This window comes from Chlorocebus sabaeus, chromosome 6, assembly GCF_047675955.1.
Source record: "Chlorocebus sabaeus isolate Y175 chromosome 6, mChlSab1.0.hap1, whole genome shotgun sequence".
In the NCBI taxonomy this organism is placed as follows: Eukaryota; Metazoa; Chordata; class Mammalia; order Primates; family Cercopithecidae; genus Chlorocebus; species Chlorocebus sabaeus.
Window position 1 is genome coordinate 55,979,031 of NC_132909.1, and position 22,870 is coordinate 56,001,900.

Genomic DNA, 22,870 nt, shown 5'->3' on the forward strand with positions numbered 1-22,870 from the left:
CTCTACTGAAAATATAGGGTCTTGCTCTGTCACCCAGGCTACAGTGTGGTGGCATGATCGTGTCTCATTGCAGCCTCAAACTCCTGGGCTCAAGTGATCGTCCTACCTCAGCCTCCCAAATAGCTAGACCGCCAACACAGGGCACCACACCCCGGCTTTTTTTCTTTTTTTTTTTTTTTTTGAAATGAGGTCTCATTACATTGCCCCAGTTGGTCTCAAACTTCAGTCTCCCGAAATGCCCATCTTCCCGCCTCAGCCTTCCCCAGTGCTGGGATTAGAGGCATGAGCCACTGCACTGGACCTCGAATACATTTTGGAACCCAGAATTTTCCAGTATTTAAAGATGGTGTACAGGATTAGACCATCTTTTTTTTATTATTTTATTTTGAGATGGAGTCTCGCTCTGTTGTCCAGGCTGGAGTGCAGTGGTGCAATCTCATCTCACTGCAACCTCCACCCACCCAGGTTCAAGTGATTCTTCTGCCTCAGCCTCTCAAATCTGGGACTACAGCAATCCACCACCATGCCTGGCTAATTTTTCTGTTATTAGTAGAGACGGGGTTTCATCATGTTGGCCAGGATGGTCTCGATCTCTTGACCTCGTGATCCACCTGCCTCGGCCTCCCAAAGTGCTGGGATTACAGGCGTGAACTACTGCGCCCGGCGTTTATACCATCTTTTATGCATCACCTCAGCGAGGTTGGGGCAGCATTTTGTAATCAAACATCATACCTATTTTTTTTTTTTTTTTTTTAACAATGAGAAGTGTTAACATTCACACTAAGTGGGATACAAATCAAGACTACAGGCCAGGCGCGGTGGCTTATGCCTGTAGTCCCAGCACTTTGGGAGGCCGAGGTGGGCGGATCACCTGAGGTCAGGAGTTCGAGACCAGCCTGGTCACCATGGGAAAACCCTGTCTCTACTAAAAATACAAAACTTAGCCGGACATGGTGGCCGACACCTGTAACCCCAGCTACTCGGGAGGCTGAGGCAGGAGGATCACTTAAACCCAGGAGGTGGAGGTTGCAGTGAGCCAAGACCGTGCCATTACACTCCAGCCCAGGTGACAAGAGCGAAACTCCATCTCAAAAAAAAAAAAAAATCAAGACTACAATTACCAGCCTGGCTAATATGGTGAAACCTCATCTCTACTAAACATATAAAAATTAGCTGGATGTGGTGATGGGCACCTGTAATCCCTGCTACTAGGGAGGTTGAGACAGGAGAATCTCTGGAACCCAGGAGGAGGAGGTTGCAGTGAGCTGAGATAGTGCCACTGCACTCCAGCCTGGGTAACAGAGTAAGACTCTGTCTTTAAAAAAAAAAAAAAAAAAAAAAAAAAAGACTACAATTAACAAAAAGTTAGTTCAGGTCAGAAATTGCCGCCAAACAATTTACCAAAACGACTTGATTTCCAGGGCTTTTTGGATTTTGGAATTGGGGACTCAAAGTAAAGTCAAATGCTCCTGACGGCATTTAATATGGACTGCACACCGTTTTAACACATTAACTCAGCTCGTGGTCATGCAAGACCTACAAAGCTGGAGGAATCGTCATCATCCCATTTCACAGATGAGAAAAACAGAGGCGCAAAACTTTAAGTCATCTGCCCAAAGTTACTGGTTTTGTAACTGCTGGGGCCTTTGTATTATAACAGTTAAGGAAAAGAGTGGTAGAAAACCTGAATCACAAGCCCAAGGCAATTTCATCGACATAGGAGTGGACTCAGGATTCCAACCCAGACAATCCCGCATCTTGCATCCTTGCTCTCACCTCTAGAGGGTGAAGTGAGAGGAGCGGTGTGAGGTGTCCCAGCTGAGGGAGGGGAAGTGAGACCCACGCACCGCCCTCCCCCACCAATCTGGCCCTACAGCCCCTCTCCAACCTTACTTGGACTCAGGACCACGCATCTGGAAAAGCCACAGACACTCGACGCCAGCTTGTGAAAGTAACCGGGAGGGAGGCTGTACCCTGCAAAGCCACAGGGAAGGGGCCACCCAAGACCATGAGAACCCACCACTTACATCAGCGTGACCTGGATGTGAGACAGAGTCAAAGGAGATTATCTGGCAGCTTTAAGATTTGACTGCCTGACTATTCACAATAGCAAAGACTTGGAACCAACTCAAATGTCCATCGATGACAGACTAGATTAAGAAAATGTGGCACATATACACCATGGAATACTATGCAGCCATAAAAAAGGATGAGTTCATGTCCTTTGTAGGGACATGGATGAAGCTGGAAACCATCATTCTGAGCAAACTATCTCAAGGACAGAAAACCTAACACTCATAGGTGAGAATTGAACAATGAGAATACTTGGACATAGGGTGGGGAACATCACACACCGGGGCCTGTTGTGGAGTGTGGAGTGGGGGGAGGGGGGAGGGATAGCATCAGGAGAAACACCTAATGTAAATGACGAGTTAATGGGTGCGGTCAACCAACACAGCACATGTATATATATGTAACAAACCTGCACGTTGTGCACATGTACCCTAGGACTTACAGTATAATTTTAAAAAAAGGATTTGACTGCCTGGCCAGGCACAGTGGCTCACGCTTGTAATCCTCACTTTGGGAGGCCGAGACGGGCAGATTGCCTGAGGTCAAGAGTTCAAGACCAGCCTGGGCAATATGGTGAAACCCTGTTTCTACTAAAATACAAAAAAAAAAAAAAATAGCCAGGCATGGCGGCATGTGCCTGTAGTCCCCATGGCTGATGCAGGAGAATCGCTTTAACCCAGGAGGCAGAGGTTGCAGTGAGCCAAGATCGAGTCACTGTACTCCAGCCTGGGTGACAGAGAGACACTCTATCTCTAAAAAAAAAAAAAAAGATTTGACTGCCCCACTGGATTCTGGAATTGCAGGGGGCCTTCAGCCCCTTTGTTTTGGCCAATTTCTCCCATTTGGAATGGGTATATCCAATGCCTGTACCCCACTGTGTATAAGAAATAACTAACTTGCTTTTGATTTAAAGACTCACACATGGAAGGGACTTGCCTTGTCTCAGATGAGATTTTGGACTGTGGACTTTTGAGTTAATGCTGAAACGAGTTAAGACTTTGGGGGATGATTGGGAAGGCATGATTAGTTTGAGGACATTATGCTCAATGAAATAAGTCAGTCAAAAAGGAAAAATATGTATTGTATAAACTAGCTTACAGTAATCTACCAATAGGAGTAAAACTGTTCACAGGAATATAAAATAGAATTTTTTAGATGTGCAGTCTTTGAGGGTTTCTTTGTGTTTCTACCCATCAAGAATTTTCCTTCAGGTGCTTCACAGTTATTTGAATCAGTTCTATTTTCTTTTTTCTTTGTTTGTTTGTTTTGATTTTTTGTTTGTTTGTTTGTTTTTTGAGATGGAGTTTCGCTCTTGTCACCCAGGCTGGAATGCAGTGGTGCGGTCTCAGCTCACTGCAACCTCCGCCTCCCGGGTTCAAGTGATTCTCCTGGCTTAGCCTCTTGAGTAGCTGGGATTACAGGTGCCCACCACCATACCTGCCTGTAATCCCAGCTACTGAGGCAGGAGAATCGCTTGAACCTGGGAAGCGGAGGTTGCAGTGAGCCAAGATCAAGCCTCTGCACTCCAGCTTGGGCAACAGAGCAAGACTCCATTTCCAAAAAATAAAAAAGAAGAAAAAGAAATTCAATAGCCGGGCGCGGTGGCTCACGCCTGTAATCCCAGCACTTTGGGAGGCCGAGGCGGGCGGATCACAAGGTCAGGAGATCGAGATCATGGTGAAACCCCGTCTCTACTAAAAATAGAAAAAATTAGCCGGGCGCAGTGGCGGGCGCCTGTAGTCCCAGCTACTCGGGAGGCTGAGGCAGGAGAATGGCGTGAATCCGGGAGGCGGAGCTTGCAGTGAGCCGAGATTGCGCCACTGCACTCCAGCCTGGGCGACAGAGCGAGACTCCGTCTCAAAAAAAAGAAAAAAAAAAAAAAAAAAAAAAAAAGAAATTCAATGTCCATTAACAGGAAGGCTGAGGCAGGAGGCTTGAATCCAGGAGTCTGCAGTGAGCTATATGTTCATGCTGCACTCCAGCCAGGGTGACAAAGGAATACAAAGAAAGAAAAGAGAGAAAGAGAGAGAGAGAAGGAGGGAGGGGGGGACGAAGGAAGGAAGGAAGATTATTTAATGTTATATGATTTTCACCTCAATTTTTGAAAAAAGAGTGTATACACAGGGTTTTATAGAAAATAAAATGCAAGGCCAGTCACAGTGTCTCACACCTGTAATCCCAACATTTTGGGAGGCCGAAGCAGGTGAATCACCTGAGGTCAGGAGTTGGAGACCAGCCTGGCCAACACGGTGAAACGCCGTCTCTACTAAAAATACAAAAAAATTATCCAGGGGTGGTGGTGGGCACCTGTGGTCCCAGCTACGCAGGAGGCTGAGGCAGGAGAATTGCTTGAACCTGGGAGGCAGAGGTTGCAGTGAGCCAAGATCACGCCACTGCACTCCAGCCTAGAAACAGAGCGAGACTCCATCTCCAAAAAAAAAAAAAAGAAAGAAAGAATGAAAGAAAAAAGAAAATTCAAAGTCCGTTAACAGTTAATCATCATCCTGTCCACTTCATCAAAAGGAAATTCAATGTCCGTTAACAAGACCAGGTGCAGTGACTCATGCTTGTTCCTGGCACTTTCGGAGGCCAAAGTGGAGGGAGGCCAAGATGGGTGATTCACCTGTCCCAGCTGAGGGAGGGGAAGGATCACCCACCTTGGCTTGGTCAGAAGGGCAATAAGGGAAAGACCAATGTGGCTTTTGTGGCAAAACCCTCTCTCTACTAAAACACACAAAAAAATTAGCCAGGCATGATGGCAGGTGCCTGTAGTCCCTGCTACTCGAGAGACTGAGGCGGGAGAATCACTTGAACCCAGGAGGCAGAGGTCGCAGTGAGCCGAGATTGCAACAAGTTCAGCTTTCTTTCTTTCTTTTTTTTTTTTTGTATGTTTAGTAAAGACTGGGTTTCACCATGTTGGCCAGGCTGGTCTCAAACTCCTGACCTCAGGTGACCCACCCACCTCGGCCTCTCAAAGTGCTGGGATTATAGGCATGAGCTGATGCATCCAGTCTCATCTTTTAAAATTTAGCATTAAACTCGGACACCCAGATTAACAGGATAAAGACCAGAGATGTCCACCATCATAAATTTAGCCTGCACAAAGGAGGAACTGGTGTTTTGATGAATCTACCTAACTCACCAATTAACTGACCACACTTTGTGTGTGATCTTTTTTAAGGGTGACGGTAAATGCTTCATGAGTATGTTGTGCTGAGATAGAAAAACTGTATCTCTTTAAAATTCTCAGAACGTTGATTTAAATATCATGCTAGCGTGCGTATGCACAATGCACATGCAAATTTCCAGCAAACTTTACCAGCCCTGAGACCCGAGTGAGCCTATTTGAACACAGAGCCCACATTTTCCAATTTGGGGCAAACCCACTTCTTAATACTATGCAAGTCTCCAGAGAACCCACACATTTGTGCCCCAATATCTGCTCATTTCCTCCCACCCCTATTCCCTGGTAACCACAGTTCTGCTCTCTGTCTCTAAGAGTTTGGCTTTTTTTTTTTTTTTTTTTTTTTTAGATTCCCCATATTGACAGAACAGGAGTATCACTATCTTGGACAAGTGCTGCCATTTTAAGTTTCATCTTGATCGGGGCCGGGCGTGGTGGCTCACGCCTGTAATCCAAGCACTTTGGGAGGCCGAGGCAGGTGGATCACAAAGTCAGGAGATTGAGACCATCCTGGCTAACACGGTGAAACCCCGTCTCTACTAAAAATACAAAAAAAATTAGCCAGGCATGGTGGCGGACACCTGTAGTCCCAGCTACTCGGGAGACTGAGGCAGAAGAATGGCATGAACCTGGGAGGCGGAGCTTGCAGTGAGCCAAGATCACGCCACTGCACTCCAACCTGGGTGACAGAGCGAGACTCCATCTCAAATTTTAAAAAAAGTTTCATCTTGATCAAAAACTGCCTAAATCCAAATGGCATCAGCCTAATGGCTAAGGTCACCATGACCATAAACCACAAATAACATCCTCAACCACAGACATGTCAGCCCTAAGATAACCTCCTTTCTGGGTGGGAAGATGTCAGCCCCAAGATAACCTCCCTTCTGCCCAGAGACATTCCAACCCCCCCACAAACCTCTCCCCCACACAGAAACATTTCAAGCTTGTGATAAGCCCCCTCACCCTAAAACCAATATATACTGTTAGTCTGTAAGAGAGAGCGCTCCTGACTGAAATTGACTAGAAGCCCCTCTCAGGTTTATTCTCCAAAATAAACCCATCTTTGACTGTTGAGCCACTTTTTGTGTTTCTTTCCTCTTTCTTTAACTCTTACCCGTATAAGTGGGATCATGCAGTACTTGTCTTTCTGTGTCTGGCTTATTTCACTGAGCTCAATGTCATCCAGGTTCATCCATATTGTCCCAAATGTCAGGATTTTCTTCTCTTGTAAGATGCAATAATGTTCCAATGTGTTCCTCTCTAGACCATACTTTATTTATTTATTCATTCATTATTGGACACTTAGGTTGTTTTCTTTTTTTTTTTTTTTTTTTTTTTTTGCCGCCACCTCGCCCGGCTAGTTTTTTGTATTTTTTTAGTAGAGACGGGGTTTCACCGTGTTAGCCAGGATGGTCTCGATCTCCTGACCTCGTGATCCGCCCGTCTCGGCCTCCCAAAGTGCTGGGATTACAGGCTTGAGCCACCGCGCCCGGCCCGGTTGTTTTCATATCTTGGCTATTATAAATAATGCTGCAATGACACTATTCACAATAGCAAAGACTTGGAACCAACCCAAATGCCCATCAATGACAGACTGGATAAAAAAAATGTGGCACATATACACCATGGAATACTATGCAGTCATTAAAAAAGAGTTCATGTCCTTTGTAGGGACATGGATGAAGCTGGAAGTGAAGCCATCATTCTCAGCAAACTAACACAGGAACAGAAAACCAAACACCACATATTCTCACTCATAAGTGGGGGTTGAACAATGAGAATACATGGACACGGGAGAGGAACATCACACACCAGGGCCTGTCAGGGGATTGGGGGCAAGGGGAGGGAGAGCATTAGAACAAATACCTAATGCCATGTGGGGCTTAAAACCTAGATGACAGGTTGATAGGTGCAGCAAACCACCATGGCACATGTATACTTATAGAACAAACCTGCATGTTCTACACATGTATCCCAGAACTTAAAGTAAAATAAAAATAATAATGCTGCAATGTTCATGCAGATGTTACTATGTTCTGACTTCTCAATGTCAGAAGTGCGGCCTTTGAGGAACTGAAACCTGTGTAGCTGAAAGCTATTAAAGAGCAGATTCTCCTGCTCCAAATACTGCATTCTGGAAGAGGGAACTAAGGTCTTCAAGTCTTAGTGAAACCGTCCTCTGACGTCTTTCTCATATACCCTGGTTTCCCCATGGGGGCCACACAAGACCCAGGGCATTCTGAAAGAGGGTACTAGGGTCTTCAGGTCTTAGCGAAGCTGTTCTCTGGTGTCTGTCTTATACGCCCTGATTCCCCGATGGGACCACACAAGACCCAGAGAAGGCAAACATTTCCACTGGCAGACTTGTTGCAGATTCTTCTCTCCTCCAACCCCAAGATCATATTGTACTTGTAAGATCGTTTCCGCCCTGAGAATTGGCTTAACACTTTGTCATTATTCAAATAGGCTGAGACGGATGTGCCTCATCCGCTCAGGAGGCAAGCCCAGACAAGCCCAGACAAGACCAAGCTTTCTTTACATTCAGAGACTATCTGGACTCTCAGATTCATATGTAAGTCAAAAACCACCTACCCAGCACCCATACACACACACACACACACGAGCACAGCCTCCTCCTCATGTGCACACACCCAGGCCTTGGTAAAGTGTGCACACTTAGTCTTTTATGTGCACAGACCATTACTCTGTCAAATAAAAAACAAATCCGAATTTAGCAGGAGAGACTTTATTCAAAAAGACTATTACAAGGAGGGTAGAATAGGACTATCCTGTCACACACATCCATGTGAAGAGAGTCCACCAACAGACTTTGTGTGAGTAACAAGGTTGTTTATTTCACTTGGGTGCAAGTGGGCTGAGTCTGAAAAGAGAGTCAGCAAAGGGAGATGGGGGTGGGGCAGTTTTTATAGGATTTGGGTAGGTAGTGGAAAGTTACAGTTAAAGGTGGTTATCTCCTGCAGGCAGGGGCAGGGGTCACAAGGTGCTCAGTGGGGAGATCATGAGACTCATTGTTCAGGAGAAGGAATGTCACAAGGTCGATTGTTTAGTTGGGGTGGGGCAGGGACAAATCACAATGGTAGAATGTCCTCTTTTATGGTTCTTCAGTTGCTCCAGGCCATCTGGATGCAGGTCACAGGGGTTATGACGGTTTAGCTTGGGCTCAGAGGCCTGACATTCCTGTCTTCTTATATTAATAAGAAAAACAAAACAAAATAGTGGTGAAGTGTTGGGGCAGTGAAAATTTTAGGGGGGATGGTATGGAAAGATAATGGGTGATGTTTCTCAGGGCTGCTGCAAGTGGGATTAGGGGTGACGTGGGAACCTAGAGTGGGAGAGATTAAATTGAAGAAAGATTTTGGGGTAAGGGGTGATATTGTGGGGTTGTTGGAAGGAGCATCTGTCATATAGAATGATTGGTGGCCTGGATGTGGTTTTGTAGGAACTGAGAAACCAAACAGAAGATAGAAGGTCCAAATAAGAGAAGGAAATAAACAGGTATTAAAGGACTAAGAATTGGGAGGACCCAGGATATCCAACTAGAGAGTGTCCAAGGTGGTTCAGCATAATTATCTGCTTGGTTGGCGAGTTTTTGGGCTCTATCCTTGAGTGCTTTTATGTTGTCATATACTAGGCCAGATGGATTTAGGTAAAAACAACACTCTTCATTTAAAAATATACAGAGTCCTCCTTTTTCAGCAGTGAGTAAGTCGAGGCCTCTTCCTGTCTTCTTATATTAATAATAAGAAAAACAAAACAGTAGTGGAGTGTTGGTGTCATGAGGGGAAGTTGTTCGGTCCCGTTTGCAAACTGATTTTTGGGGGTAGGGAAAACTAGTGTACATGTGCCTGTCCAATTAACAGGTAGACACATGTAGGTGGAGGAGCCACAGAGGAAGAAGAGGCCTTGTGTAAGGCAAAACTGGAAATGTAAAGTGAAAAGATGAGAGGATGTACTAAAAGAGGTATCTTCCTGTGGCTGGGAATCTGGAGTAGGCAAGAGAAGATTACCAGCCTGGAGAATTTCCTGTCTAGCCTGCTGGAGGACTGGAAGATAGTCACCCAGAAGGCTTGTGTCTTGGACAAGGTTGAGGCCAAGCAAGAAAGTGTGTCCGTATAAAAGTTCAAATGAACTATACCCTGTGGTCTCTTGAGGACAGGCCCTAATTCTGAGGAGGGCAAATGGTAGAAGTACTGTCCAGTCATTTTTAAGTTGGAGGCTGAGCTTGGTGAGGTGTGTTTTTAAAAGATCATTCGTCCGTTCTACCTTTCCTGAAGATTGAGGATAGTTTGGGGTATGAAGTTTCCACTGAATACCAAGAGCCTGAGAAACTGCTTGGGTGATTTGACTAATAAAGGCCGGACCATTGTCAGATTGAATAGAAGTAGGGAGGCCAAATCAGGGAATTATATCTGTTAGAAGGGAAGAGATGACTGCAGTAGCCTCTTCGGAGCTAGTGGGAAAAGCCTCGACCCATCTGGTGAAGGTATCGACCCAAACCAAGAGATATTTAAATTTACAGACATGGAGCATATGAGTAAAGTCAATTTGCCGATCTTGTGTCAGAGTAAATCCACAAGCCTGATGTGTAGGAAAAGGAGGAGGCCTAAGAAAGCCTTGGGAGCTGGTGGCATGGCAGACAGAGCATTGAGAGGTGATGGTCTTAAGAATGGATTTCCATGAAGGGAAGGAGATGAGGGCCTGCAGGAGGCAAGCCAGAAGCTTGTATCCCACATGGAGGTGGTCACGAAGGGAAAAAAGAATGGACTGAGCTTGTGAGGCAGGAAGAATGAATTTTCCATGATTTAAGAACCACTTGCCCTGAGTTGGAAAAGACTGGTGGAGCAGGTTTTCAGAAGAACAGTAGATGGGAGTGATAGAAGAGAAAGAAAAATACTGGCCCTCTGGAGTTGGGGCTGGAATATTGGCAGGTGTGGAGGCATTGGTTATTTGTTTTGCTGTCCTGTCGGCATAGGCATTTCCTTTTGCAGTAAGATCAGTTGGTTTCTGGTGTCTTTTACAATGAATGACTCCAGCCTTGGCTGGCAGGAGAGCAGCCTTAAGGAGGGCCTTTGTTAGGGAGGCATTGATAATGGAAGAGCCTTGTGTGGTAAGGAAGCCTCTTTCAGCCCAGATGGCAGCATGGTTATGGAGGATGTGGAAAGGATATTGGAGTCAGTATAAATGCTGATGTGCATTCCTTTAGCGAGAGAGAGCGCACAAGTTAAAGCAATTAGTTCAGCTTGTTAGGAAGTGGGGGAGGGAGGAAGTACAGCAGCTTCGATAATGGAGGTGTGTGACATGACAGCATATCCAGCTTTAGCTGGTGAAAACTGATTGGGTTTAGAAGAACTGCCATTGATAAATCAAGTGTGGTCTAGGTTTGGAATTGAAAGAATAGAAATCTGAGGAAAGGGGGAAGATGCTATGTGTATTAGGGAAACACAGTCATGTGGTTCAGGACTTGTGTTGGGTGTTAAGTGAGAAGCTGGGCTGAAATCGGGCCCTTGGGCAATAGTTACTGTTGGGGTTTCAATAAAGAGTGAATAGAGCTGGAGGAGTCAAGGGCCAGACAGTAAGTGTGAAAGGTGCGAGGAGGATATTAATGCTTGAAGGTTGTGATAACTGTAGAGGGTCAGTGGAGCATAGCCTGTTATTTTGAGGGTTTTCAGATGTATTAAAGCAGCAGCTGCCACTGCATACACACATGAGCACCAGCCTAAAACAGTAAGGTCAAGTTGTTTGGACAGAAAGGCTACAGGGCACGGTCTTGGTTCTTGTGTAAGAATTCCTACTGCACAGCCCTGCACTTAGGCTCTGTGTAATGAAAAAGGGTCAGGATGAGTCAGGGAGAGCTAGTATGGGAGCAGTCTCTAGAGCTGTTTTCAAAGAATGGAAAGAGGAGTGGGGAAAGGATTTAGGATCTATGGGATCAGCTAGGTTTCCCTTTGTGAGTTTATATAATGGTTTTGTTAGGATGGCAAAACCAGGTATCCAAAGGCAAAAGTAGCCAACCATGCCCAGGAAGGAAAGGAGTTGTTGCTTTGTAGAAGGGGTTGGGGTTTGAGAGATCAGCTGGACACAGTTGGCAGGGAGAGCACGTGTGTTTTCATGAAGAATTATGCCAAGGTAGGTAATGGACGAGGAAAAAATTGGGGCTTTGGAGGGGGATACGTGATATCCGTTTGAGAATAGATGTTGCAGGAGCAGGAGGGTGTCCTGTTGGGAAGATTTGTAGGAGGGGCTATAAAATAGTAGGTCATCAAAATATTGAATAAGGTGAGAAGCAGAGGGGTAGAAAGAAAGTAAATCATGAGAAAGAGCTTGGCTGAAGTAATGAGGGCTGTCCCTGAAGCCTTGCGGCAGCACAGCCCAGGTAAGCTGCTGGGACTATGGGTGTCAGGGTCAGTCCAGGTAAAAGCAAAGAAAGGCTGGGACAAGGGGTGCAGGGGAATAGAAAAACAAAAAGGCATCTTTAAGATCGAGAATGGAATAGTGAGTTGTGGAGGGAGGTATTGAGGACAAAAGAGTGTATGGGTTGGTCCCCACAGGGTGGATAGGCAGAACAATATGGTCGATTAGGTGCAGATCCTGAACTAACCTGTAAGACTTGTCCAGTTTTTGGACAGGCAAAATGGGGGAATTGTAAGGAGTTTATAGGCTTTAGAAGCCCATGCTATAGCAGGCGAGTGATAACAGGCTTTAGTTCCCTTAAAATCTGTTGTGGGATGGGATACTGGCGTTGAGCTGGGTAAGGGTGATTAGGTTTTAATGGGATAGTAATGGGCATGTGATCAGTTGCCAGGGAGGGAGCAGAGGTGTCCCATACTTTTGGGTTAAGGTGGAGGGGATACAAGAGGAAGATGTGAAAGAGGTTTTGGGTTGGGGAGAAGGGCAGCAATGAGATGAGGCTGTAGTCCAGGAATAGTCAAGGTAGCGGATAATTTTGTTAAAACTTCTTGACCTAATAAGGGAGCTGGGCAGGTGGGGATAACTAAAAAGGTGTGCATAAAAGAATGTTGTCCAAGTTGGCACCAGAGATGGGGAGTTCTAAGGGGTCTAGCAGCCTGACTGTCAATACCCGCAACAGTTATGGAGGCAAGGGAAACAGGCCTAAGCTAAAGAACAAAACTGCTGGAATCACATTACCTGACTTCAAATTATACTACAGAGATATAGTAAACAAAACAGCATGGTACTGGCATAAAAACAGACACATAGACCAATGGAACAGAATAGGGAACCCAGAAACAAATCCATACATCTAGAGTGAACACATTTTTGACAAAAAAGCCAAGAACAAACATTGAGAAAAGGATAGTCTCTTTAATAAATGACCCTGGGAAAACTGGATATCCATATTCAGAAGAATGAAACTAGACAATCCATAGTAACAGGACGTGAAGCTAGACAACTGGTTAGACAAGAAATGCTCAGAAGGGAGTATGCCTTAACCCTAAAGAGGCCTAGAAGAGTCATGACAAGATGAGGGCGTTTATAGCCCTATCTTATCCATATGGACAGGCACACCCCCCTCCCCCATGCATCTGTTTATAGGCTCTTCACAAAGGTTGCATTCCATTCCCAGAGCTATGAACATCTGCTTTTCTGGGATAGGAATCTTGGTGATGTGACCTCCCCAACTGCACATCCATTCATAAGCTCTCTACAGGGGGAAGCACATCACACACTGTTGGCTCATTCTGGCAGTCCAACCTGGCATTATCTTTATAAAATCCTGCATGCAATTTTGTATTTACAATAATCAGGAGCATTTCATCTTTTATTCCATAGCAATAGTTTCAGGGGGTCTCCCTACATCACGGAAGTTCCTTAAATAACTAAATCCATACAATCCAGCAATCCCACTGCTAGGTATATACTCAAAAGAAAGGAAATCAGTATATCAAAGAGATAGCTACACTCCCATGTTTATCATAGCATTATTCACAATAGGCAAGATTCAGAAGCAATCTATTTCTATCAACAGATGAATGGACACATAAAATATGGGATATATACACAATAGAGTACCTATTCAACCATAAAACAAGAGTGAGATCCTGTCATTTGCAACATGGGGATGGGACCTTTTAGCCCAATGGGGGGGTCACTCTGCAGATCCCTTTCTAATAATGGCCACTGTTATTATCCCTCCCCTACCCCTGATGTGGCTCTGTCAAGATCCAATTTGGGTAGAACAGTGGCCTCTGAAGGGAGAGAAATTGCAAAGAGCCCATGAATTAGTTGAAGAGCAATTAAAAGCCAGCCATATAGAACCATCTAACAGCCCTTGGAATTTGCCTATTTTTGTCATTCCCAAAAAGTATGGCAAATGAGACTTTTGCATGACTTATGTGCTATTAATACTAATTTGCAACCTATAGGGTCCCTTCAGCTGGGGTAATCAACCCCTCCCCCATGGCAATTCCTCGAGATTGGCCTATAATCGTTATCGGCTTAAAAGACTCCTTTTATATCATTCCCCTTGCAAAGCAGGACAGAGAAAAATTTGCATTTACCATACCAGCTACCAATAATGAAAGGTCAGCTTGCCAATTTCATTAGAAAGTGCTTCCTCAAAGAATGCTGAACAGTCCTACCATGTGTCAGTATCATGTAAATCAAGCTTTGTTCCCCAGTAGAAAAGAATTTTCTAAGTGCAAGATTATTCATTTTATGAATGATATATTACTAGCAGCCCCAATGGAGCCAATGCTTTTAAGTTTATATACCTCTGTTGTAGAGAATGTAAAATCAAGAGGTTTAATCATAGCACCCACCTGAAAAAGTACGAATGTCTTCTTGGAAATATCTTGGGTACATACTAACTTCCTGGTCAGTAAGACTTCAAAAGGTTAAATCAAATACTAGCAACTTAAATGATTATCAGAAATTACTACGCAATATTAACTGGCTTCACCCCAACTTGGGCATTACTAATGGTAAATTGCAAAACCTGTTTTCTATCTTAAAGGGCAATACAGCCCTGGATTCTCCCAGGTATTTAACCCCCACAGTGAAAAAGGAAATTGAAGAGAGAGAGCAAGCTATCTCTCAAAGGCAACTAGATTACGTTGATCCAGGGTATTCAATTCAATTGTTTATTTTTCCCACTAAACACTCCCCTACAGAGTCAATAGGACAGATGGCCCCAGAGCTGCGCTTTCTAGAATGGGTTTTTTGCTCACATACCGGGACTACATCACTCTCTCCCTATCCAGTTAATCAGTAAAGTCATCTATTCAGGCCACAGATGATGCAATCTGTTGCTAGGTTATGATCCTAATTTCATAAGAATTCCTTTAAGTAAAAAGCAATTTGAAGCAGTTTTGCCCCTGTCATTAGATCTACAAATAGCTCTCTATGATTACACAGGCCATATACAGCATGCCCTTTCTGCTGACAAACTCCTTCAGTTCTTATCTCGAACTACTGTGATTTTACCTACAAAAATAGTTCACTCCCCCATACCTAATGCTTTCACACTGTGTACTGATGGCTCGGGTAAACATGGAAAAGTGACAGTCTGGTGGAGACCATGTAATTCCCTCACTCAATATGGGTTTACTAGCACTGAAAGAGCTGAAGTTGGAGCCTTAATATTGACTTTGGAGACTTTTTCCACTCAGCGCATCAATATTGTTGGTGACTCTGCTTACTATGTTTATTTATTGCAGAACCTTGAGACAGCACTCATTAAGTTCACTCTGGAGCCCACCCTGTGCACTGCTTTTCTCCAACTTCAGAAATTGCTAGATCAACGTACACACCCTATTTTTATTACCCATATTCGAGTCCACAGCTCACTGCCTGGCCCATTGGCTTAGGGCAATGATCAAGCAGACCTACAAGTTATGACATCACTGCTTGACCAAGCCACCCAATTGCCAAAACTAGAGAAATATATCTAATTTTTCCACCAAAACTGGAGAAACTTATCTAAACAATTTCAACTTACCCAGAGACTAGCTAAATAAATTATCCTACAATGTCCAGATTGCCAACTCACAGGCACATCCCCTCCTTCTACAAGTGTTAACCCTAGAGGACTAAAACCTAATCAGTTATGGCAAATAGATGTACACACATCCCTGAATTTGGAAAACTATGATATGTACACGTAACTGTTGACACCTACACTCATTTAATTAGTGCACATGCTCTTCCTGGAGAGTCCACTCAATATGTCATTAAACATCTTCTTTTAACTTTTGTGTTTATGGGGCAGTCCACAAAAATTAAAACTGATAATGGTCCAACGTAGCCAGCTCACAACTTCAACAATTTCGTCACACATGGAACATCCAACATTCCACAGGCATCACATATAATCCCCAAGAACAGGCCATAGTAGAACGTGCCCACTCCATCCTTAAAATTATGCTCAGAAAACAAAAAGAGGGAAAGTATGGGTAAGCACCCTGCAACACTACTAGCACACACCTCATTTACCCTTCATTTTTAAAATTTAGGTGACAAATTTCCACCAGCTATAGAAAAGCACTTTGCTAAAACTTCTCAAGACACAAAACCTGCAGTTTTATGGAAGGATATAAATAGTAATGAATGGTGTGGTCCAGATGATTTGCTAACATGGGGAAGAGGATATGCTGGTGTTCACACCCCCTCATGTCCTCTTTGGATTCCAGCATGATGCATCAAACCTTACCATGGCATGACTAGGACCCAACCCAATACCAGAAATGAAGGAGATGACGCGGCAGGACCCACAGCCCCAGATGATGTGACTTCATCAGATAACACAGGCCCCAGACATTATCTGGAGGATGCTGAAGAGGACAACTCCGAAGGCTAAGCAAATCCTACTCCAAACACAAACACCATTCACTCCAGATAATTTGTTCCTTTTTCATTCTCTCACTTTGCCTGCTACCTGTACCTGCCACACTCTATTAGGCCCATCTTCTAATCTGCCTTTTGTCTGCCCTGTTGCTTAGACAAACAACCCCTTTCCAGCTTCTAAAAATGTGAGTGCTTCACTAGAAGAAACTAACATACCCCCAGTGGGGATCCTTAATAACAGCACACATCAAACTGAAGTGCCAAGTAACACTACAGGTCACTCATTGATTGGAAAAGAATGTTACTGATTATACTCACGTTTATCTTATGTTATTTGCTAATTCTAGGATGCAAAGCCAGAATAAGAGCAATGACTGCCTCGCCTGACAGACCTGTTGCTGCACACGTCTGTACTCTTCGAACAACAAGGCCTGATGTGAAAAACAGAGAAGGGGGAGATGTAGGGGATCGGTCAGGGTGGTGAGAGAAATTATAAAGTTACAGGAAATAGACACAAACCTTCTTGGAAGGCCGGGAGTTTGTATAACTTACGTAGAAGATTTGGCTGAAGGCAGCTGAATTATCTTAAAAGCTTAGGGCATAGATATATGGGACCGTAGAGGAGTTTATCTAAATAGCTTGTTTACTCATGTGGTCCTAAGACTGACCTTTGGTCATCTGCGGGTGCATGATTGCTCTCTACTCGGGAGGTCGGCAATGTTAATTACCCTCCAGTGATGTTTACTTGAGACCTTTGTCATTTAATCCGTACTAAATAAATGTGAATTTCGCTGGCTTATCAAGGCCGATTCTGCTGACTCAGGCAGCAGAGCCCCTTAGCTGCACTGACAGGCAAAATATCTGTGTCAGTGTATGTCTTTCATCCGTCACTGGGTCAGGGTCCGTAGGTCAGACCCGGCAACCTGGTACTACAGGTGCATACCACTATACCTGGCTTAATTTGCTAACTTATTGTTACAGAAAGTCTGCTTCATTCGTCTTGTGATTTTTATTTGACCATTAAGGCTGGTCTGTTATTGTGTCTAAACCACAAAAGGAAGGTATGTCTGGCCTCCCATCTCATTATGTCTGGGGACTAAGTTTTTAAGATTTTTTTACAGGGGGTTCCCTTGGCCAAGGAGGGATCCATTCTGTCAGTGGCAGTGGGAAGGGGGAGCTTGGGATTTAATTATTAGTTTACATTCCCCCATTTTTTGGTCATTATATGCCAGACTCAGCATCAATGGCCAAACTTTTATTTTGTCCCATATTATTGCTGGGGTGGTGTGTCTGCCTACCCAGGCCCAACATGTCCCTCGGTGGGGCCCCTATAGCCAAAGGTCTTGGAGTCAAAATATTTATAGCCAACTAAATGTTCCAGGCCAGATGGGAATGGCAGTGAGCAGATTCTCATTAACCCTGGGAACCCTTTAAATAACATAAGAGCCAAAAATCAAATGTCAAAAGGCGAGGTTATAAAATTGACATCTATTTAAGTTCTATGCACTGAGCTACTGTAATATTGGTTGTAGTTATACACTTGTAGCAATTAGTGATACAAAATATAAGCATTTTCCTAAAACCATTTAAGCTAAGGAATTTAGAGACTTTCAATGTGCTGCAAGGCTTTTTGTAGTCTTTTTAGTAATTTCTCCTAAAGTGGCTGATAAAATTGTTTATACAATTGGCACAATTTTATTACTGGGAGCACTATACCCAGAAGGCTTTGTCACCAGGTGATATGGTTTGGCTGTGTCACCACCCAAATCTCATCTTGAATTCCCATGCATTGTGGGAGGGACCTAGTGGGAGGCAATTGAATCACGGGGGCAAGTCTTTCCCATGCTGTTCTCATGACAGTGAATAAGTCTCATGAGATCTGACGCTTTTAAAAACAGGAGTTTCCCTGCACAAGCTCTCTTGTTGCCTGCTGCCATCCATGTAAGACATGACTTGCTCCTCCTTGCCTTCCTTCATGATTATGAGGCTGCCCCAGACACGTGGAACTGTGAATCCTTTTTCCTGTATAAATTGTCCAGCTTCAGGTATATCTTTACCAGCAGCATGAAAACAGACTAATACACCAGGCATCTGGATATCCTCTCCATAATTTTTGTTTAATTCTATGGCAAGCAAAACTTTTTATGGTTGGGATGGATGGAGAGAGGCCACATAGTAGCCCAAGAAGCAGTCTTATTTTGGAAGATGTTTGGGCATCTGTGTGCCTGTTCTTGAGTATGAGGGTCTGAAATAATTCTATCCCTCAAATTTGGCCCTTACTATCTCACATGCCCACCTCTTCTGTGACAGTCCCTGGGCCTAGAGGGAAGGGGCTTATATAGTTTTAGCAGCAGGCCATTAGCAATGAAAGCATATAAGTCCCAGTGATATTCTAAATACTTTTTAAATTTCAGAGATATCAGGCCAGGCATGGTGGCTCACACCTGTAATCCCAGCACATTAGAAGGCCAAGGTGGGAGGATCACTTGAGGTCAGGAGTTCAAGACCTGCCTGGCCAACATGGTGAAACCCCATCTCTACTAAAAACACAAAAACTTAGCTGGGCATAGTGTCAGGCACCTGTAATCCCAGCTACTCAGGAGGCTGAGGCTGGAGAATCACTTGACGCTGGGAGGCAGAAGTTGCAGTGAGCCAAGATCGCACCACTGCACTCCAGCCCAGGTGACAGAGTGAGACTCCATCTCAAAAAAAAAAAAAAAAAATATCCTGGCATGGTGGCATGCACCTATATTCCCAGCTTCTGGGGAGGCTGAGGCATGAGAATCGCTTGAACCTGGGAGGCAGAGGTTGCACTGAGCCAAGAGCATGCCAATGTGCTCCAGCCTGGGTGACAGAGAGAGACTCTGTCTCAAAAAAAAAAAAAAAAAAAAAAAAGAGTTGGCTAGGTAAAGGATAGAAAGTTTCAAAGAGAGAAAAGAAGAGTTCCTGAACACAGGAATATCACTGGGCAATGGCTGGGAAATGGGAAGGAGAAGGCAAAAGAGGCTAATGTGGATGAGGAAGAGGGTGGTGCAATATCCTTCTGAAGAACTAGGCAGGGACTTGTTCACTCAGGACCTTGCAGGACCCCTGAGGCACCATTTTCATAGTTGGCAAGGAAAAGTTGAGTCTGTAGATCCTGACAAAATCTGACTGGTCCAGGGATCAGTGCCCAGGTCAAAGATTGTCCAATAGGATCTCTCCAGTTTGGATGGTAGCTAATCCAGCCAATCAGCTCTCCTCTGGCATTTGTTCCACTGTCCATGGTTCTGAAGTATCTATGCAAAATAAGACTGGCCGATCAACAGGTTGGCCGCATAACCCAGTGTATTAGTTAGCTACTGCAGTGTAACAAATCATCACAAACTTAGTGGCCTGAAACAACACTCATTCATTATTTTCATGGTGTTTGTGCATCAGGAATCTGGGCAAGATTTATCTGGATTCTATTCTCAGGGTTACTTAATCAAGGAGTTGACCAAGCCGTGTTTTCATCTGGAGTCTGGGGAAAAATTGTGTTCAAACTCATTAATGTTGTTGGCAGAATTCAGTTCCTTGCAGTGCAGAACTGAGGCCCCTGTTTTCTTAGCTCATTGTTAGCCAAGGATCACTCTGCTCCTAGAAAGTGTTCTCAGGTTTTTGTCATGTGGCCCCTACCATCTTTAAAGCCAGCAATGACAGGTCAAATCCTTCTCAAGGTCTGAATCTCTCTGGTTTCTTACTTTCTTGATATTTGCCTTCTACATTCAGATTTATAGAGTTTGCATGATTAACTCAGGCTCACCTGGACAATCTCCCTTTGATAAATTTAAAGCCAGTTGAGGAAGTGGCTCAAGTCACAAGTCCTCAATGCCAGACTGTACAGTGAGCAGCATGGCCTAAGTCATCAGCCAGAGCAGCCCTGGAGCAGAAACAGCAGCTGCCACCATTTGCAAAGCCCAGCTGAGCTGGCCTTGGCATTGTCAGTGACACTGAACAGGTTGAAGGAGGAAGACAAAGCGCCCCTCACTGAGCTCTGTGTCAAGGCGGTCAGTGATGGTGAAAGCACAGAAATCTGCCTTTTTCCCCAGACATTCCTCATGATTGTCTTTAGTGTCACAACTGTTGATCTGAAATGGAAACCTGCAGATCTGCAAAACAAGGCGCCTGGGAACAACCCACCACTTATAATTTTCAAATAATATTGAAGTCAAATAAGATTGAGGAATCTCCTGAAGAAGTCTTATGTCCTCCCAAGTACTTAAAGCTTTCACCAAAACACCCAGAATCAAATACTGCTGGAATTGACATCTTTGCCAAATTCTCTACATAGATCAAGAATTCAAGGCCAGAAGTTAATGAAGCATGAGTGAGGGATCTCTTAAAAACCCTACAGAAAACGGTGATTATTAAAAAGTCAAGAAACAACAGATGCTGGTGAGTTGTGGAGAAAAAAAAAAAAAAAAAACGCTTTTACACTGTTGGTGGTAGTGTAAATTAGTTCAACCATTGTGGAAGACAGCGTGGTGATTCCTCAAAGATCTAGAAGCAGAAATACCATTTGACCCAGCAATCCCATTACCAGATATATACCTAAAGGAATATGCATCATTCTGTTATAAAGATACATGCATGCATGTGATCACTACAGCACTATTCACAATAGCAAAGACATGGAATCAACCCAAATGCCCATCAGTGATAGACTGGATGAAGAAAATGTGGTACATATACACCATGGAATACTATGCAGCCATAAAAAGGAACAATATTATGTCTTTTGCAGGGACATGGATGGAGCTGGAGCAGCTATTCTCAGCAAACTAACACAGGAATAGAAAATCAAACATTGCATGTTCTCATTTATAACTATGAGCTGAATGATGAGAACACATGGACACAGAGAGGAGAACAACACACACTGGGGTCTGTCAGCAGGGTGAGGAGAAGAAGAGCATTAGGAAGAATAATTAATGAATGCTGGCCTTAATACATAGGTGATGGGTTGATCTGTGCAGCAAATCACCGTGGCACACATTTACCTATGTAACAAACCTCCACATCCTCTGCACATGTACCCTGGAACTTTAAAGAAAAAAAAACCTGCAAAAACTTATGAATATCTGAATTATCCTCTCCCTGATGAAATTGATGAAAATAGCACGGAGGACACTAAGTTTTCTACACGTAAATTTCTGGATGGCAATGAAATGGCATTAGCTGATGGCCATCTGCTGCCCAAACTGCATATTGTCAAAAACAAATCACAACTTTGATATTCCAAAAGGAATGACTGGCCAGGCACAGTGGTTCATGGCTGTTAATTCCAGCACTTTGGGAGGCTGAGGCGGACGGATCACTTGAGGTCAGGAGTTTGAGACCAGCCTGGCCAACATGGTGAAACCCCATGTCTACTAAAAATACAAAAATTAGCCAGGTGTGATGGCAGCACCTGTAATCCCAGCTACTCGGGAGGCTGAGGCACAAGAATCGCTTGAACCCGGGAGGTGGAGGTTGCAGTGAGCCAGGATCATGCCACTGCACTCCAGCCTGGGCGACAGAGTGAGACTCCAACTCAAAAAAAAAAAGGCATACCCAAGACTGGGTAATTTATAAAGGAAAGAGGCTTAATGAACTCACAGTTCCACATGGCTAATGAGGTCTCACAATCAAGGCAGAAGATGAAAAAGAGCAAAGAGACGTCTTACGTGGCGGCGGGCAAGAGACCTTGTGCAGGGAACCTCTCCTTTGTAAAACCGTCAGATTTCCTGAGAGTACTTCACTACCATGAGAACAGTATGGTGGAAACCCCTAATGATTCAATTATCTCCGCCTGGTCCCGCCCTTGACTTGTGGGTATTGTTAAAATTCAAGATGAGATTTTGGTGGTGACACAGCCAAACCTTATCACCTGGTGTTGACTTTTTTTTTTTTTTCTCTCGTCTCTGTCTCTGCCTGCCTGACCACAATTTGAAAAAAAAAAATCTATTTTTGCATAAATCCCTCACTGAATTCCAACACAGATTGAATTTTCAGTCTCAGGTGGTGTCTGCAGCTAAAGCAAGGCCATTGATTGTGAAGGAATATGGGATTAAGAACATTGGAATGGGGACTGTATTAGCCTGGTCTGCGAGCCATAATGAAATATCAGAGACTTACCCAGCCACAGCTATAATTCCTTTAATTCCACCTATAATTCCTCCACTTTGGGAGGCCAAGTCGGGAGGATTGCTTGAGTCCAGGAGTTCGAGACTAGCCAGGGCAACATAGTAAGACCCCATCTCTCAAAAAAAAAAATTAGAGAAATAGTCAGGGATGGTGGCTCATGCCTGGAGGGAAGCTGAGGCAGGAGGATGGCTTGAGCCCAGGAGTTCTAGGCTGCACTGAGCCAAGATAATGCCATTGCACTCCAGCCTGGGTAACAGAGCAAGACTCTGTCTCAAATGCTCTCACTGATAAGTGGGAGTTGAACAATGAGAACACATGAACCCAGGGAGCAGAACATCACACACCGGGGCCTGTCGGGGGGTGAGGGACTAGGGGAGGGATAACATTAGGAGAAATACCTAATGTAGAGGACGGGTTAATGGGTGCAGCAAACCACCATGGCACGTGTATACCTGTGTAACAAACCTGCACGTTCTGCATGTGTGTCACAGAATTTAAACTATAATAAAAAAAAATAATAAATTAAATAAATGCTGGGCCAGGCATAGGATTCCCATTCCAAAAGGGGAGAAAATCAGAAGGAAGAAAGTGATGATGGGCCCCAAGCAAGTTCAAAATCTAGCAAGGCAAATTCCATTAGAT

The 22,870-nt window shown here is 44.2% G+C and overlaps 1 pseudogene; it reads left to right on the forward strand.

The window, feature by feature from the left end:
- Nucleotides 1-11,587: 11,587 nt before the first annotated feature.
- On the forward strand, nt 11,588-21,744 carry LOC140711780 (chloride intracellular channel protein 4-like; annotated as a pseudogene).
- Nucleotides 21,745-22,870: the final 1,126 nt, after the last annotated feature.